The sequence below is a fragment of the Lissotriton helveticus genome, chromosome 8 (genome assembly GCF_964261635.1).
Source record: "Lissotriton helveticus chromosome 8, aLisHel1.1, whole genome shotgun sequence".
Taxonomy (NCBI): domain Eukaryota; kingdom Metazoa; phylum Chordata; class Amphibia; order Caudata; family Salamandridae; genus Lissotriton; species Lissotriton helveticus.
The window spans coordinates 385,918,939-385,939,032 of NC_136069.1; the positions used below are offsets into that span (position 1 = coordinate 385,918,939).

General features: G+C 43.4%; 1 protein-coding gene across 7 annotated transcripts in view; it reads right to left on the reverse strand.

Moving 5' to 3' along the window:
- The window catches only part of SUPT20H (SPT20 homolog, SAGA complex component), a 404,514-nt gene that overhangs the window by 57,841 nt on the left and 326,579 nt on the right, over window positions 1–20,094 (reverse strand). The window lies entirely within an intron of this gene.

Sequence of the window (20,094 nt, forward strand, 5' to 3'; positions counted from 1 at the left end):
AGTATTATTTTATACTATTGCTTCTAATGTATGCACTTTACTTAACTATAAGTATCGCAATAATATCGATCCATTTCTCTTGTACGAGAAAAGAGACTGATCAATAAATAACACCTTTTATTGAACACGCCCGTCTCTTCCTTTTCTCTACATTCTGATGAGACTAAGAATGCACGTACTGACTGAGTAAAATAATTGCCTTGTGCTCACACGACTCTCGAGATTGACTCTTGATTAGGGGAGAGCAAAGTTGTCATGTTCTATGGTTGTCAGAAACTAAATCCCTTCTTGTCTAATCAGGGAAGTTAATCCTTCCTTGAACATTCGAGAAAGTTTCTAGCGAACTCTGAGCTTAGCTGGCAAACCCAAAAATTAAGTCTAGTATCGACAGTAGTAGACCTAGTTAACGTCTGGCCTAGGCCTTTACTGCTGTAGGTACTATTCCAATGCGCAGAGCCTATTGGGAAAATAGGAACTACACTACATGGCGCCCAACGCGTTTGGAAAGGGCGATAAAACTAACGTAAGACATTTAGAGTAACTCAGTCGTGCTTTCTCACTCAGACCCCTTTTCCCAAATACTCCAAAGACGTCTGGAGTGGGTGAAAGGTTATTATATCCTCCAAAACCTCGCAGGAGGGAACTCCTATGTACGGTTCTTGGTCTAGTCAACGTTGAAGGATAAAACAGTTCCAGAATATTGTGCATCTAATCTCTGTTTCCATAAAGAAACCTGATCTGCAAATAAAAATAATACCATCCTGTCAGTAAAATGGGAGACAGTGATGGAGAAAGAGAGGCAATTAGATTAGCTACTGAAATAGCAGATGCTGATGCTACCATGCAAGCAGCAGACCCGGATATAATACTCATCCAGGTCGCCAAAAGGAGATCTATAACCTTAAAACTTATAGAAAATGGACTGACACCTAGAGGTGGCACAGTCATATTCGTAATTGAGGCACACGAATATCGGCAGACAGAGGTATACTATACATGGATACATTTTCCAGCAGCAAATGCTGTAACAAAGTACTTCCACTATTACAAAGTAGAGGAACCTCCTGAAACGTACACTCCTTTCGAGGAGGTGGAAGTACCACTCAAATTCCAAGAGCATTTGCTCTTATTTGATGGCGCCCTAAAACATAATAATCACATTACAAGGCTCGGTCCTTTAGGAAGACCAGGAGCAACGTGGCCGGTCTTAGCCGGATACACACCACATCCAGACATCGACGAGATGACTGCACCAGAGCTATTAATACAGCTAAAACAACTACTAAAAATTCACAGACAATTAGTTCAGTATGTAATGCGGACTTCTACAATTCAGCCAGCGATTAAACTACCACAGCTGACCTCTCACCAGGGGAACACAAATAAAATTACACCACAGAACATCCAATCCTGCCTAGGTAAGGTTCCAGCTAAAAGGGAACAGATACCATTCTGGTTGGCACAGAAAATCACCCAAATAGAGGCGGTGTTTCCTGACACCACCCCGCTAGAGAAACACAGGATTCTGACTATATGTCTCCCAATGGGAATCGCACCACACATTGAGGACTGTGACACTTGGGGTACAGTCTTTGCTTCCATCTACACAAAAACGCACGGTGTTCCATCCATTTCGGTAATACCAGATGTGCTAAAACAAATTCAAGATGAATATGGTCCAGAACCTGCTTTAACTCTTGGTATGAAATTACTGAAAGACTTCAAGCAGGTCTCGGCTATATTACTAGCCAACATAAAGGGTGAAGCAGCAAACGTGGCGATCCGCCAGAGGTTAAAAGAGACAGATATAGCAGACCAACCAGCTGAAATTGCCAGAATCATAGAAAAATCCTATGAAGAACTAGGCAGAGATAGTCTAGGTGGAATACCAGTAAAACCGCAACTGACTACAAGTCCAGAAAAAATGTTTTTTAATAATAATAATAATTCACCAAAAAAGAACTGGGATGGGAACAAACAATCCAATCCTAAAGAAAAGAAATTCCAGTCCAGAGGAAGGTCTCCTAGGCGAAGAGAGAAATCTCCAAACCCGAGACAAAGGTCACCTCAGAGTGAACCCTCTGGGAATAGATATAACCTTAGAAATAGGGATAATATTAAAAAACCTGATAGATATCAAGACATTGATACACGTCCCTCTCAATCTTTTCAGAATTCCTCGCAGAAATCGGAAAGAAGAGGACGATCAGAAGAGCACGCCAAGTCCAAAGACAAGGAACCTGCTCAACTGAAAAAGAAATCACAATTTCCAAAAAAGAAGGTAGCCAGTATCAAGGTAGTTAACAATGCCGAGAATACTGAGGACACAATTGAAAAACGGAGAGTGGGCTCAGACAATGCTAGACAGCGCAGCAGAGGTGAGCATAGCTCGCAAAGTCCTTATGAATCATCTGGAGACAGTGGACACGAATGAATACCTTCAAGTGGAAACTGCAGATACCAGAGTTAGCATGCCCCACAAAATATACGAGATAACATTACGTATAGAGGGAGATAAGACTAGGAAAATAAGGGGACTATTTTGGGATAACCTATCCAAGGGCTATGACATCCTTCTAGCTGAAAAAGACTGGCCACCGGAGTTTGTCAGGGAGTGCCCTCATGGCGAAGAAGTAATTATGCCTGCCTTCTCGAATCAAATACCGATTCATAAAAAATACACACTTGCTAGAAAGTGGGCAGTGGCCTTAGCACCTGCTTTATATAAAAATCACGTAGGATGGGATGAGGATTCTCCTCCTCACAAAGTCCAGCTAAAATCACAACCAACTGCACAAAGGCAGTACCCAATTAAGCAAGAAGCTAAAAAACAAGTAAATGAAATACTAGATCAGCTAGAATACCAAGGGGTGATTGAAACTTGCACCTCACAAATGAACAATCCTTTGTTTCCGGTCTCCAAACCAGACAATTCGTACCGTCTAGTTTTGGATTACCGACACCTTAACACATGTTGCAAAACCTTTGCAGTGCAAAACTCACACAGTGCTGCACTAATGAATAACATAGTGCGCAAAAAATACAAAACAACCTTGGACATCTCCAACGGATTCTTTTGTCAAAACATAGCACCAGAGAGCAGATATTTAACTGCATTCTCAGTAAATGGCACTCAAAAACAATTCTGTCGGTTAGCCCAGGGGTACAAGAATAGCCCGGGGGTATTCTCAGCGAGAGTAACAGAATTACTACAACAATATGATGATGAAGCATTATCTTATGTCGATGACATTTACTTAACAGATGATGACTTGGAGACTCACTTGAAAAGAGTGAACACCATAATACTTGGTTTCGCTGCAGAGGGTTACAAATTCAACTTCAAAAAGTCCAGAATTGCCCATCTGACGGTCCTATTCTTAGGATATGAGTTATCAAGTGAAGGCAAAAGCCTGGCAGACAATTTCCTAGAGAAATGTGCCGTAATCCAAGCTCCTAAAACACTAAAAAACCTACAGTCAATTCTAGGCTTCCTAAATTTCGGAAGAACTTACATTGCTAATTACGCAGAAAGGGTCAAGCCCCTTTACGATCTAATTAAACCAGACTTTAAAAGATCCAGTTGGACTCAAACTCACACAGAAATTTTGAGATCCTTACAAACAGACATGCTAATTAAAACAAAATTAGAAACCCGTGATAATACACGCAACCTTGTGATCCGAGTCATCCCAGGGAAATGCGGATACACATACCTGACCTCTAATGAGGGAGATAAGGTACCAATTGCATTTAAATCGCACTTGTACACTAAGGCTGAAATGAAATTTAGCCCAACGGAAAAAATTCTTACAGCAACACAGACAGCTATAGCAAAAGAACGAGCCCTGGCACAAGGTAAACGAATAATAATCGTGACACCAATACCAGCCTTAGAGGCGGTAACAAAGGCAAGCATTCCAAATGCTAAAGCACTCCATCCAAGATGGATACAATGGGCTAACTCTCTTGCTGCAACAGACGTGGTGTACGAATTTGATCCTTACTTAAAAACACAAGAATTTCTACAATATGAATTCGAATGTCCTCTGCCAACCGAAATTCTGCCTCTAGACCAATACGGCTGTATAATATATACAGACGGATCAGCACAACCCGCAGTAGGGGGTAAACAAGCTTACAGTGCTGCGTGCGCGATTGTTAAAGGTCGTTGGCACGAAGGGAAATTTAAACCAACCCTGACTAAGACCCAATCTCTAGGAGATTGCACAGCTCAGCGAGCTGAATTACTAGCATTCAAGATGGCGCTTGAAAATACCGATCGAGAATTCCCCACACTCATAGTGTGCGATTCGTATTATTGCGTTCAATCTTACAATGAATACTTGCAGATCTGGCTTCAAAATGGTTTCAAGGATGCGAAAGGAGGCACAATCAAGCATAAAATGCTATGGGAACAAGTAGCTCTTTTACAAAAAAGAACTACCAAAGACTCACGTGATACATACACTGAGTCATCAACGTGATGGCGTTCACGTTGCAGGGAATTCATTGGCTGATGAGGCCGCGAAGGCAGCTGTGCAAACGGCTTCCGTAGCTGCCATCACCCGGTCAAAAACAAAAATAGACAGCGAAATATTACAAGCTGTCAGCGCTTCAGAAAAGGATTCGATAGAACCACTCCCTAAAGGCTTTCCAGTAAAATACTCATACATAACTGATGAAAACAATGTTCCTTTTGCTCAAATCCCTGGAGTGGGGGATAGGGCGATTCCAAACATGGAACACAGATTAGGACTAATAATAGCGGCACACGAAGGGCTTGCTTCTACCCATGCTGGCGTCTCAGCCACAGTATCATTATTAAAACAGAGATACTGGTGGCCGCAAATGAGAAGACAAACAAGGAACTATGTTCTAGCATGTGAAATATGTCAAAAAATGAAAGTATCAACTGTGAGACGTCCAGCACAGACGCCCCTTCTAATCTCGGATAAACCATTAGCCTGTGTTTATCTAGACCACTGCGGTCCCTTACAAAGGGACGGTAACTATAAATATATCTTGGTCGCAGTGGACTCATGCACGAGATTCATATGGATGTGGCCACAGCGAACGGCTGACGCCAGAACTGTTATAAAAGATTTGCGGGTCTTTATCGGCACATACGCAATTGGCATTCTGCATTCGGACAATGGTCCTGCTTTTAGCTCTCGGGCTTATAAGGAGGCCATGGTCAGCATGGGCGTGCAATTGCGGTACTCTTGTCCATTTCACCCTGAGGGGAACGGAATTGTTGAAAGAAAAAACCGTGACATAAAGCAATCTATAACGGCAAAGGTATTAGGTTCGGGAGCTGGGTGGGTCAAACATCTAAGTGTCCAACGTAGTCTAAATAACTTGCCAAGAAATTCTCTGAAGGGATTCAGTCCGTACGAATTATTATTCGGAACTAGGATGTTGATCTCTGACCTTGATAGTCAGACTTCAGTGGTAATAGAAAAAACCTTTGATGTCAAAGACCGTTTGGCTATTTTGCAGGACTTAAACAAAACAAGAAAAGACCTGAGCAACATACAGTTGAAACAACAGCCAACAACCACTGAAGAATCACCACCTGTCCCAGCAAGACCTGTCTGGATTCCAAAAGTCGGGGATCTAGTCAGGGAAAAGATCGCGGTAAAGAAGGAATTTGGGCCTTCTTACAGAAAAGCAGTTCCTGTCTTGTCTGTCAACGGGACAAGATCAGTTGTACTACCGCCACTTGCTGGAAAAAAGGAGAACCGAGTTGTATCCATCGACCTGGTAAAACCACAACATGTGGCCGATAACAAACAGTAGGCCAAGTGGACTCCCAATAAGTAGCAGAACACCAAGGTTTGCTACCAGTACAGAGGTCCTATCAAAGAGGCTCATCACATTCGAAACGCCTACAGAAGAACAACAAGGACTATGCAACAATGCAATAGAACTTAGACCTCTGAAAACACAATTAAAGACATTTAGTAGAGACACACCAATCTATACAGAAGTACCAAGTGAAAATGCAAGAAACAAAAATCCTGAACCAATTGGAACAATTGACAGAACTGCATCCGGTTACTTCATCAACTTCGATGATTCCTCTGACGGTTTCAGCGAACAAAAGACACAGCCATCATCAAAATCCTTTAAAGACAAAGCGAAGGAACTTTTGAAACAACTAAAAGAAACATATCTGATTTCTCCATGGATTGAATTTTGGGTGGGTTTTGGTGCATTTATCCTCATACTTTGGCTCATCATGGTATTTACTTTGGGACGCTTCATTGAGGGAAAATATGCTAAAATGGACACAGCAAGTCAGAACATCAACTTGGTCCTCAAACCACACACATCTTCACACGTCGAGAAACGAGAACTTTCTTCAGAACTTTCTTCAGCGAACTTCACAGCAATTCCAATACCTGGTGGGGTAGCGTGGGACAACACTGACTATGAAATTTATGGTCCGGTCGAGATCCTGAAATATCCACACCAAATCAAGATCTCTTTGAGTGACTTTGCAAAACCAAACTCATTTGCTGATGATTGGGACTTTGAAAGTATTAACAATATGATGTCTGACTTAGTAATGTCTGCTAAATTTACAAAACATGATTATTTGCAGGGTTCTACAAAGTATGTATTGCTATAACCACTATGGTAACCATTTCTTGCATAAATCTGCACAACCTAGAAATGTTTTAAGTTATAATCAATGGGAACATTGTGCTACACCTCCAAAAGGGAGCTCTAGAACCGTATATGACAAATATTCATATTTTTCAGGTTTTAACATAACTAATGCTGAAACATTTTATTACAAATTGTCAAACAAGACAGGGATGAAAACCATGATAACCAACACAAAATTGATATATTCGGATTCTTTCTTTGAAAAAATGAATACTTTTGGATTTGATTATTGGGACAAAAATGTTGATTTGAAAAGTGTTTGGGGTACAAAAGAATGGCAAGTACAGGGTATAGAAGCTTTGTTTAGAGCCTGCATGATCCCAGAACAAATGATATTTTTAAATGACACCGTCCAACAAACCACCTGTCTTGGTCTAGCCAAAATCAAAGATTTAAATAACCTATCTATTCCAAAGCCAACAATGTTTAGCAATAACTCTGATACAGATGAAGGAATAGACATAAACCATATACTTAACCAAAACAGAACACATCCTGATTGGAAACAATGGTTGATCTGGCCCACAGATAAAATAACTGTCAAGATAGATTCCTGAATAAAACACAGGGTTTCAAAATGACCAGGCCAGACCCTAGATATCCCCAAAGACATCACCCAGGGATAATAACAACCTACAGTGTGGGCAAATTATGCCTTCAATGGCTACAAACTTCCACACTGCCTGAAATTAAGCAACACCTAACTTTACTTATTAATGGTGCTGACTTGCGTGATTTCATACTGGGACCACGCAAACAGCGTCATAAGCGTTTCATAGCAGCCTCTGTATATGCAGCATACAATGAGGCCTGGAAGGTTACTCAAATTGAGACAGCAGAAAGAATACGGGAAATTGACCGTATTAATTTGGAAAAATCACTTTCTGTAGTGGACAATGGGTTAATGACTCTGTCCTCCAGAATTGTTTCATTGGACAGCATTGTGTCTTCAGCAATCGATATATTATCGCAAGACTTACTATTATTACAACATGGTCAGTCACAATTGCGTTCTATTGTACAGCTTGGCTGGACGTTACAAAATCTGCGTTCAGGCTATGTGCCTTGGCGTTTAATCAACACAACGTCACTATTCCAAATCTTTAACCTTACTGATAGACAAATCGGTATGGCGCAGAAGGGTGCTGATTATACAATCTTGAGCATTGAAAAACTAGAAAGATTACCAATGACAATGTCAGAACGACCTGTCAGTGAATGGATAATACACGGAATCATAAATATTCCAATCTCAACCTTCAGGTTTCAATACTGCCAAAAATATATACAGGCTGGCATGTACGAGAAATTGGGAAAAGGGTACCTTAAAACAACTTGGAACCTGCCCTATTCACATGCATGTGTCAGTAACAAAGGACAGAAAGTGTTTCTTAGTGGCAACAATTGTGCTATGTCACTGAGCGGCACGCTTCTGTGTAACGGTATTAGTTTGCACGGAGCCTGTGAAGGGAATTCATACAACCTTTCATGTCACCAGCAAGGCGCACCTGCAACTGAAATAGAACCATTTTTTCAAAGACTCTATAATGGGAGTTACATTCTTATTGTAGACCGCAGATGCTGTAGTCTTATGCCCGGGACTCCTTATCTCGTCACTACGACGGCGAAGGTCAAGTGCTGTGGACGTTCTTTGTTCCCCAGCTCCTTTCCAGACAGGGAGGCAAGGGCATGGCCCGGTCTGAAAATTACTTCTATTCGAATAGACACTTTAAGCAGAATGAAAACAGTGCTTCTTCAGACGCCTACAAGGCTCACGTCATCTAAAGAAACGTATGATCTACAAGTCGCAAGGACGACTGCGGAGATACATACATTATTATCAACCAATTCCCCCGTACATTTCGCGGAAATCCTGAGCGAAATCTTAAATATTTCTGATACCACAGGGGTCTCAAAGGTATTTAAGACAGTATTTTCGATGGCATTAACACCATTCAAAGCCATACTGGGTATTTTTCCAGATTTCGTCCATTCGATTTTTGGCGGACTTCCCCTGATCCTAGGACTAATTGCAGGAATCCTATTCCTAGTCCTTATTTTTCGTTATGGCAACCCATGTCACAGAACAAAATCTCACGACAATGGAAGATACGATCCTAGCCATTGGATACCGGGACCGGATATCAAAAATCCTGGGACTCTCCCGGCTTAGAGACCTAAACATGACTTGGTTTCTATCATTTCGACCAATGTGGCAAAGGTGCGTTTTACCTGTACTAAGGTGTCTGCTATGCGGAGAAGAATGCGTGTTAGACACCTGTCTGACGCTACAATCGGATGCGCCAGTGGATGCAGATACACTGTTGGTTCCTACCAAGGTTCACGCACTGTGCTGCCCTCAAAGGCTGCCAATTCTGATGACGGCATTCCTGGAATCTTCACCACTGCGATTGAAGAGTAGTGAAGTTCAAGATGAAAGCAGCATCGAACAGGTACGACCTTCTGTCAGCAATGCAAATCAGAATGTCAATGGAGACAATCATGCGCATGAATGCATGGTTACCCCTATTTCCGACTTAGTGGAACTTTCCCATGAAGCTGTTGACAGTTTTTTCGAAAGCCTGAATGATATGATGTTCTCTCCGGAACAGAAATAGAGACTTTTGAGTAAACTCGCACACGGCGTTCCCTGAATTCGGCCTTCAACTTTAAAAATAAAGTCACATGAACAATTACAATCCAGTTCACGGACAGCAACTTTTTTCAGCAAGCTGTGGAAAAGTAAATTTTGCCATGTTCTGTGTCACTACGTGTCATCCATCATATGTTATGTGTGCATGACCAATATGCATATGTACTCCCCATGTCCGATTAATGACGCAATTATAGTTGTGTCCACCTCTGGTATGTCATTCCCCAGTCCTCATGAATACTACGAATATCAGGCCTATGTAAAGTTATGTTGCCACGTTTTTCAGTGTGCACGTTATTTCATTATAAAGTCCCCGTTTCCAGGCCTCAACAGGGCCCGGACATCAGATTCAGCTCCTGTCTCCTGAGCCTCGCTGAGGAGCGATCCAGCCCCCACCTGTATCCTCGACCTTTCACTTACTTCCTGCCTCGCAGTGCCCGGTGCAGCCTGGCTCTGCCTCTGAGTCTGCCAAGACTATGTTATGATTCCAGCTATCAGTTTAGTCCTCCTTCTCTGCATTCCTAAGCTACTGAACTGCATCAATAGTTTCCGTCATTGTCTAGCCTATGCGGCTCCATGTTAAGAGAAATACTGTATTTAATGGTCATTTAATATTCTTCATCACGCACTACATGTAGAATAAATGCATGTTCTAGTCTTAGAGTCAGTTAGCTTTTCCCCTCATGACTTCTAGTTTATATCAACATGTTCCCTAAACATTAGATACCAGATAGGGTTTAGGTACATGTCGCTCCGACCCTCCAGACTTTAGTCTCTGCTCCTAGCACAGAGTTCATAGCCCCCAGCTTCTCCTCGTAACACGTCATTACCAGTTTGCGCGCACCACTAGGTTAGAGGTCCCGGCTCCTTAGGTAGCCCCCTCCATGGTTTCCGCCCCATTCATGACATATTCTGTTACGTTTGCATCACATGTCTATGTATACGCCCAGTTACACCTACTTTACCCTTATCTTTCGCGACTGCTACGCGTCACCCCTTCTGCTCCACCCACTGCTACGCCTACTGCAATGTAATGCTATGTGTTCGCGCTATGTATATATGCTCATGTATTGTTATTAAAAGTGAGCGCGCTCATCCCAGAGCCAGCCCCAGCAGCTGCTGGGCCCTGCCATCCTATTCCTATGCAGGTTGTCCTGTTCCTGTCCTTATGCTGTATTAAACCTGCAAAACTCCTACTACCTCGAATCTTGACTCTTATTTATTGAGCTATCTGTTATGATATATGTCTAGTCAAAAATAGGGTATTATTTATTTATTTACCACATAATGGCGCCCGAACAGGGACTTGCCCTTTCCCCATGCGTCGGTGAAGCCACGCCGACCCCCTGACCCTCTGCAGTCGTGACGGAACTCTTCTGCGCAGTGGCAGATATTTCTGTTCAAGTATCCCTCAGGCCCACGGAGGAGACGGAGGAGGCGGTCCAGCATCCAGACGAGACGGTGGAGGAACGCGGCGAGTCCCGACCAGAGCCCAAGCCAAGAGTCCAAGGTCCGAGGTATCCGGAGGTCCACCCGTAACTGAAGTCCGAAGTCCGAAGTTCGTCGTCCGTCGTCGTAGCAGTCCAGTCCAGTCTGAGGCCTTCCGTTCTTGCTGCCCGGTGAGTACCGTTACTGGGGTGGTATCTAGACAGGGTCAATTTAATTGACTCTGGTCTGTGGGTTGGTGGTACACAGTCCCACAAACGAAGTGTTCACTTCGGTGGATACGGGTCCTGACGTGTCTCTTTATGAGACCGGTAAGTTTCGTACTGTTTCAGCAGTGCATCTCGTTTCTGTTCTAGTCAGTTCTGTTCTCGAGAAATTTCAAGTATTTTCAGGTGGTATTCTGTTCGAACTGTTATTCAAAATGTTCTTCATGTATTTTAATGTTGTGGTATGAGTGCGACGTGATTTCGTGTTTTCATTGTGTATTGTATTATGTCCAGATTATAGTCCAGTCATGCCGCTCTTCTCAAAATTACGTCAGTTAAAAACTAGAAAGGGTCTGCTGGAAGCAGCAGTTCCCGTCCCGCCCAGGGACAGTCCAGGTCACTTTATGTATCAGAAGCATGGCATAAGCGCCATATTGTATCTAGATTTATGGGTAGAGTATACCAGACAGTTAGAAGAAAAGTATAGATGGCCCGTATCGGGTACATGGGATGCCGAATGCATCATGCGAGTAGAAGAGGCATTATGGAAAAAGAAAGCCAGACAATCACAGAAAGATGCCATCGAGTTATGGCGCAAAGAAGCTCATAAAAGAACCGAAAAAGAAATCAGAAAGTCAGAACTAAGTAGAGAATCCCAAGAACGAGCCCAAGAAAGAGAATTAATCGAGATAGGTGAACGAGTTAGAACTGAGCAATCAGACAGACAGAGGAATGCCCTCATTAAGGGTATGTATCCTCTTCTTGCTGAGGGCTTGCCAAAAGCGACCCCGGAGGCATCCAGTAATTTCCCGCCACCATTAGTTCCGACCAAGCTACGTCACAAACCGACCGCAGCTGATATTTTTATTTCGTCCTATCTGGACGACACAGTCCCCGAATATGCAAATCCTGTTCGCACTCCGCCAGTCCCTGTAAATCAGGTAATTCCTGCTCCTCCAGACACCGGGGTGCCCTTAACAGCCCCCCTGGGTCAGCCCGCCATACAAGCCCAGCCCACGTTACAATTACCCACCCTGCCAGGACGAAAAGCATCAGTTGATGATTCTAGTCTAGGGGCCGCAGGAGGAGGTCCTCCCCAAACCCCGCCGCCATACAAGCGTTTATCAGCACTCGAATTACATGCTCAAGCATCACAGCGTACTCCCAAGAGTAATAAGTCTGTTGCAGAAATCAGGCAAACCCTTGGTGAATGTGTCTATGACCCAGTTCCAGGCGAATTTAATATGGTTTTATATTCCGTACGCGTAAGGAGAGTGACCGAGTATCTAGTCACCTTGCCGAATATGAAAGAAGATCTAGACAGGATATATCGTTTCATCCGTACAGGGGATGACCCACAAAGTATTAGTGATGCCATGTCTCAAAGGAAAGCCGAGATTCAGCGCATGATATTAAAGTTCTTAATTAACTGTCTAATAAGAGAACAAGATTACCCGTCTAAAGACCCGGAAGAAATGAAAACTCTGACAAAGTGGAGTGATAATATAGCCGAAGGAAAGCACAATACCATTGGTGCCATGGAAAGTATGTACAAGAAAATCCGTAGAGAGATAATAAAGATACACGAACAGCGTAAAGCAGCACAAGTAAGCGAGAAAGAAAGTACCTCTGATCCTGAAGAGGAAGACGATGAGAATACTGCCAGAATAGCGTATGTAGGAAAACCTAGATTTCCAGATCGCCATTTACGTCTAGAACACAAGCCAACTTTCCATCATTCAGCACCAGAACAAGGTTCCCTAGAACAAGTATTTCAAGCTACCGATCACATTCTGAAATCACGAATCGGTTACAGTGAGTTAAGTACTATGCATGAACAGGAACTAGTCCGATCAGCAGTCAGATGGATTACTGATTCTACCACTTTTCCAGACGAAATAGTGGCACAAATGTTTCTGAAATTGCCCCCAGCCGAGCAGCGACTGGTGGGTATGTATATGATTCAGCACCTCATTATTCTGTATGAGGGTCAACATTCTGATCCAGGTCCGTTACATGATATCCTGAACGAGTTACTCCAGTATAGATGGAGAGGTCTAGGTACCGATTTAATTAGTGTCATTCTAGAACAGCGCCACAAATATAGAACGTTTTTGAACCCGCATTTTGTCCATGTCTCACCCCCAGAAAGTAAATCATTCTACATAGACAGACAGAATCCGTTACGAGAAGTCCACCCAGTCAGAGGAGCGGGTGGCGAAATGCAGCGAGTGTTTGTATACACTCCGATCACAAAGATGGAACTCCTCGAAATGAAGAAATTAATTCCCTGTCATGATAAAGATCCAGCAGGGTTCCATAGAGAATTAAAAGACATGCTCCGTATGGGAGAATACACTTACCCAGATATCATTAAAATGTTAAAGGTTCTGCTGCCCGCAGGGGTGTATGAAAAGCTAAAGGAAAAAGAATGGGAGGTGGGAGAGAAAAAGATAGATTGGGCAGTCCTAGAAGCAGAAGATAAGATACGTGTACCAGGTACTGGTCTTGGAGAGAAATGTAAAGAATTACCAGAATTATTAATTCAAGTTTTACCCAGATTATTAACAACGAGAAAAGAAGACTGGGATGCAATCTCAGCCTGTAAACAGAAACAAGATGAAGATATTAGTGATTTTTATTCTAGGTTTGAAAAGTGCTTTAGTATCAACAGTGGCCTCAAGACAAGTAGTGAGTCATACCCTCACCTTTTCGTTACTAAATTAGTCGAGAATTCAAGCCCACAAGTTAAAAATCGAGTTTTGAAAGTCGAAAGTACCTGGCAAGCAAATACTCCGTCCCAGATGCTCCAGTACCACCAGAATAGAATCAGGGAAGAGCAAGAACACGAGAGAAAACGTATGAAAGACACGAAAATGAAAGTACTAGTTGCACAATCTGTTCCTCAAGACAGTCAGAAGAGGGGTCCGAATCAAGCCAGTCATCCTGCAGCTCCCGTTAAAGGGAACTGCAATTATTGTAAACAGCCAGGTCATTTTATAAATGAGTGTGCAGTTCTGAAACATAACATAGCTACTGGTAAGACTAAAGAAAGACCACGTCCGCCTAGACAGGAACAAGTTTCACAGACTCCTCAGTCACAGAATGCACAACAGACAGTTACAGCACCGCAGCCTATCGCTGCAACACAGCATGTTACATCGCAGATGTACCAGTATGCACAGTCTGAGTATCCAGAGTACCAGCAGTATTCATGAAACAGCCTAGAGAGGGAGGTAGGCTTGCCTCTCATCGAGATACCTGTAGATCAAGAAGGTCCCTATGTTCACAGTCAAGTATTAGGGAAAGATAGAAAGTTTTTGATTGATACAGGGGCAAGTAGGACCACAATTAGTCATGCCGAAGTTCCAGGGGCTCCGCTCTCAGGCTCAAGAAATGTTTCCCTTGGATTTTCAGGAAAGCCTATCGTTAATGAGATTTCAAAGCCAGTCACTCTAGAAGTAGGTCCATTGTCCCGCACTACTGATCTGTTACTTACTAAGTCATGCCCAGAAAATCTATTAGGCATTAAAACACTGAAAGAGTTAGGTGCAGTTATATGTTGTTCCCCAGAGGGAATACGTCTGTTCCTACGTGACTTTAAGGGTCACTATGTATTACGAGATTTTGATTCAAGACTGTCTAAAGTTCCGCAGCATTTATGGGCGCAAGGTCCAACTGATGTAGGTTATATGCAAATCACACCCCATCGTGTGACTCTCAAACCAGGTGTAGTGTTACCACGAATCAGGCAGTATAGATTGCCACCTGAGGCTGTAGCAGCCTTATCCAAAATTATAGACGAGCTCATGGCTCAAGGAGTAGTTGTAGAAACTGACTCCAATGTATGCAATTCTCCGATCATTCCAGTCATGAAACGTACTGATCCAAATGCACCCCCAGTATATCGATTAGTGATTGATTTACGAGAACTTAACAAATGTATTATCCCTCAGTACCCAGTTGTCCCAGATATCTCTTCCCTATTGACAGCCATTGATTCCGAAGCCACGTTCTTCACAGTAATCGACCTTAAGAACGCATTTTTTAGTGTTCCTATTCATCCAGACAGCCAGTTTCTTTTCGGATTTTGTTTAAATGGAAGGAGCTATATGTTCACACGCGCTCCTCAAGGTTTCACAGAAAGTCCTAGTATTTACAGTCAAGCACTCAAGAGACAACTAGACAACATTCACATGCCAACTGACACTGCCCTGCTCCAGTATGTCGATGATCTACTGATCACAGCTCGTTCTGAACGTGACTGCGAGCGAGCGTCACTGACGGTTCTGTATTTCCTAGCCGAGATGGGGCACAAGGTGTCCCCTTCGAAGCTTCAATTCTGTGTCCAGCAAGTGGTCTACTTAGGACACTTACTGTCCAAGAGGGGTAGGCAGTTGACACCAGACCGTATCCAGTTGATAGCGAGTCTTCCTCAGCCCAAGACCCAGAAGGAGGTACGTGCCTTTATCGGCCTTACTTCTTATTGTAGACAATGGATTCCTCAGTATGCATTTCTAGCCAAGCCACTGATACAGTTAACGACACAGGAGGCAGCCGTATCGACTGTCCTCCCTTGGACATCTGAACATACACTTAGTTTCAACGAGTTAAAGAAAGCTTTATGCCAAGCCCCAGTTCTAGCCACACCGAACTACAGTAAGCCTTTTACACTTTTCGTCACTGAACGTGAAGGTACAGCATTATCTGTTCTCACACAAGACCAAGCAGGACAATACAAGCCTTGTGCTTATTTTTCTAGCACACTAGATCCAGTCGCCCAGGCGTTGCCTGCGTGCCTCAAGTCAGTTGCAGCCACAGCACTAGCTATCAGACAAAGTGATTCCATAGTTTTAGGACACTCCTTGACAGTACAAGTCCCACACTCCGTGGAAGTTCTTCTAAACCGAACACAAACACAGCACTTGACAATTGCACGTTTAACAGGTTATGAATTGACACTGTTTCAGCCACACATAGATATTAGACGCTGCAACATCCTGAATCCTGCTACACTGTTACCATCAGTTAGTTCAAATCCTGCCGCACACGACTGTGTGGAAGTAGTCAACATTACGACAAAGCCAAGACAAGACCTGACAGACATTCCGTTACCAGATCCTGACCTGACACTTTATGTGGATGGTTCATGTATGAGGACTAGTACAGGAGAACTAGTAGCCGCGTATGCAGTGACTACTGACACCGAAGTTATTGAAACACACCGTATTGATACCCTGTCCGCTCAAGCAGCAGAGCTAGTTGCTCTGACACAAGCCTGTATACACGCCAAGAACCTGAAAGTTAATGTTTACACAGATTCACGTTACGCATTTGGAGTTGTACACGACTTTGGAGTGCTCTGGCAGGAGAGAGGTTTCATGACTTCTCATGGAACCAAGATTCAGCATGGTCTCCTTATTCAAGCTCTGTTAGATGCCATACACTTACCGACATCTATTGCTATCATGAAATGCAAAGCACATACGAAAGTTACTGACATTATTTCCCAAGGTAATGATCTAGCAGATCGCACAGCCAAGCTTACAGCACAGACTCTAGACATTCCAGTTAACATGACACACACTCCAGATCCGATTACATGTATGACAGTTAAGGACCCTACTCAAGATGTCATAGATATCCAGTTACATGCTACTCCCGATGAAATCAAGAAGTGGTCCGAACAAGGAGGGGTCCAGACAGATCAAGGATGGTTAACAAAGGGTAGAACCACATGGTTTCTCCCCGACTCTATGGTTCAAGTCATCATTAATACCGCACATAGTCCAGCACATTTAGGAGAAAAAGCAATGTTAGACAGTATCCAGAACATTTGGTTCAACAAGCATTTACGAGCTGCAGCCAAGCAGAAAGTCCGTACCTGTATGATATGTTGTCAGTTTAATCCAGGTAAAAGTGTCCCGGTGGAACAAGGTGGTTTCCAGCCTCCTGACCACCCTTTTGAGGTCCTCCAGATGGATTATATTCAGATGGAGCGATGTCGAGGTTTCAAGTATGTTCTTGTAGTTGTATGCGCTCTGTCCAGATGGACAGAAGCATATCCAGTCCCAGATTACACAGCCGCGACCACTGCCAAGCAGTTGGTTCGTGAGTTTTTCCCTCGATATGGACTCCCTAGAGTCGTATATTCTGATAACGGTCAGCCATTCTCATCTGAGTTGATGAAGCACGTTTCCCTGTTGTTAGGGTACCAGTGGAAGTTTCATTGTGTACGCCATCCTGAAGCAGCCGGTCTAGTCGAGAGACATAATCAGACTCTGAAAATTCGAATGGCCAAAATATGTAAAGATAAGGGTGTGGACTGGCTAGTAGCTCTGCCAGTCGCTTTGTTTTATATGCGCATGGTCGCACATTCCAGATCAGGTCTGTCCCCGTATGAGGTCGTTTTCGGCCGCCCCCCTAACATGTGGGGTACTCCTAGACCCCGAAGTATTACTGATGTTTCATGTAATATGCTGACAGATTACCTAGCTTCCTTGATGTCTGCCCTCAACTCATGTCGTTCACAGGTTGCCGCCGCATTTCCAGACAATACCGAGGTGGCACCGCATGAAATCGTTCCAGGTTCGATGGTGCTCGTCCGGAACTTTGACAGATCAAGTCCGCTGGAGCCACGTTGGAAGGAGCCCCGTCAGGTCCTCCTCACCACCCGTACAGCTGTGAAATTGGAAGGACGCCGCGGCTGGGTGCACCTTTCGCACGTCAAGAAATTCTACGGATTAAAGCCGGTCTTTAAAAACATTTCCCAGGATATCAAGACTTGTCAAAACATTGTTCCTAAGGACTGTCCCGCAAATGACATTGATACAACCCCTCCCTTGGTAGAGAAAACTCCGCAGCAGGAGTATAAACAGAAACTCCGGTCTAGTAAAATAAGTCAGTCAGTTTGATTGTCTAAGTCCTCCCCTAGGTGAAACGGTTAGACTGTTTCTGACATGTATAAAATAGACCCCCATAGTGAGAGAGTTAGTCAAAACTCAAACCGATGTATCGTTTTTCTAAGTTTCATATTATTTATCAGCATAATGATTTCCTGCACTAGTTACGCATTTTTCCTGTGTTTTCCAGTTCCTCATGTAAATAAGCCTTCTAATGTTACAGTAGAACACACGTTTAGTGATCTGCCTCCTCATGAACTCTCTTACCGCCTCGCTATGCGTAACAATACATTTATCCGCATGTTGCATTATTCACATCAGACCAGCAATGCCACTAATTGTTGGGTGTGTGGTCGACTCCCCCCTTTCCAGACGTCAAAGGGAGTTCTGCCACTTTTTCCTTATCCTTTTTCCCATAATGGTTCGTGTGGAGCATGGTCCACGTTAACGTCATCCTTAACAGATATGTCTTTTCTTAACAGCACATGTTTCCCAGACAAGCAAGGTCTTCCCCACAGAACAGGTTTAGATCTAGAAAATGAAGTGTATAATTTAGGTAACTATTCTTCGAATTTCATGGTCCTGAATGTTCAGTCTGATACTACTCCAGACTCACCTGCTATTTCAGTACTACCAGTCAAAGGCGAATTATGTGTCCGAAATTATGGTTCTGTACACGTAGGACATAGTGATTGTACTACTATTATCCAGTATAGTGACAGTGGGAAATCTATTTTTAAAGCTTCACGTCATTCTTATTTTGTTTGTGGTCAAACCGCATATGTTCGTCTGCCCCTCGATTGGGAGGGAACCTGTTACATTGCCTTCCTACTGCCACCTGTTTTCCTAGCCCCACCTGACTACCATAGGAATTCCTACCTAGTACATACTAGACACAAGAGAAACCTCCCGATTGTCGATTATACTGAAACTGCTGCAGAGCAATTCATTGATATTGATAAAGGTGTGTTCCCTTATTTAGGCACAGTTGTAAATAGTAAGCTAATTCGTAGATTAACAAGAACCCTCGAAGCTGTAGTAGATGAGACTGCCTCCGCTCTAGGTAACTTAACCGAAGAGCAATCCTTTATGAGAATTGTTGTGCTCCAGAATCGTCTCGTCCTTGACGTCATACTGGCCGATAGGGGCGGGGCCTGTAGAGTCATCGGATCCAGTTGTTGCATTTTCATTCCAAATAACGCGCCGTCTGTTTATTCAGCTATAACCAGACTTCATAAAATTGCCCATCTATTACACCAAGATCCAGGCACCTGGACATGGTCCGGTTGGTTCTGGAATATAATTTCCGCCTGGGGATGGAAAGTCCTGTCCTTTCTAGGTATCGCAGTAGCGATCATATTCAGCTGCTGCCTCTGTATACAATGTGGCCCTGCGATTTGCGGCATGTGTGCTACCTCTTGTATTCCTAGTCCCAAGCCCCGTTCTAAATCCCGTTCCAAGACAATTCGAGATGAACAAATGGTACTGTATGAAATGATAGATGGTATCATGAATATTGATGTTTCCTGATGGAAACGTAGTGACAAGGAGGGAATGTGGAAAAGTAAATTTTGCCATGTTCTGTGTCACTACGTGTCATCCATCATATGTTATGTGTGCATGACCAATATGCATATGTACTCCCCATGTCCGATTAATGACGCAATTATAGTTGTGTCCACCTCTGGTATGTCATTCCCCAGTCCTCATGAATACTACGAATATCAGGCCTATGTAAAGTTATGTTGCCACGTTTTTCAGTGTGCACGTTATTTCATTATAAAGTCCCCGTTTCCAGGCCTCAACAGGGCCCGGACATCAGATTCAGCTCCTGTCTCCTGAGCCTCGCTGAGGAGCGATCCAGCCCCCACCTGTATCCTCGACCTTTCACTTACTTCCTGCCTCGCAGTGCCCGGTGCAGCCTGGCTCTGCCTCTGAGTCTGCCAAGACTATGTTATGATTCCAGCTATCAGTTTAGTCCTCCTTCTCTGCATTCCTAAGCTACTGAACTGCATCAATAGTTTCCGTCATTGTCTAGCCTATGCGGCTCCATGTTAAGAGAAATACTGTATTTAATGGTCATTTAATATTCTTCATCACGCACTACATGTAGAATAAATGCATGTTCTAGTCTTAGAGTCAGTTAGCTTTTCCCCTCATGACTTCTAGTTTATATCAACATGTTCCCTAAACATTAGATACCAGATAG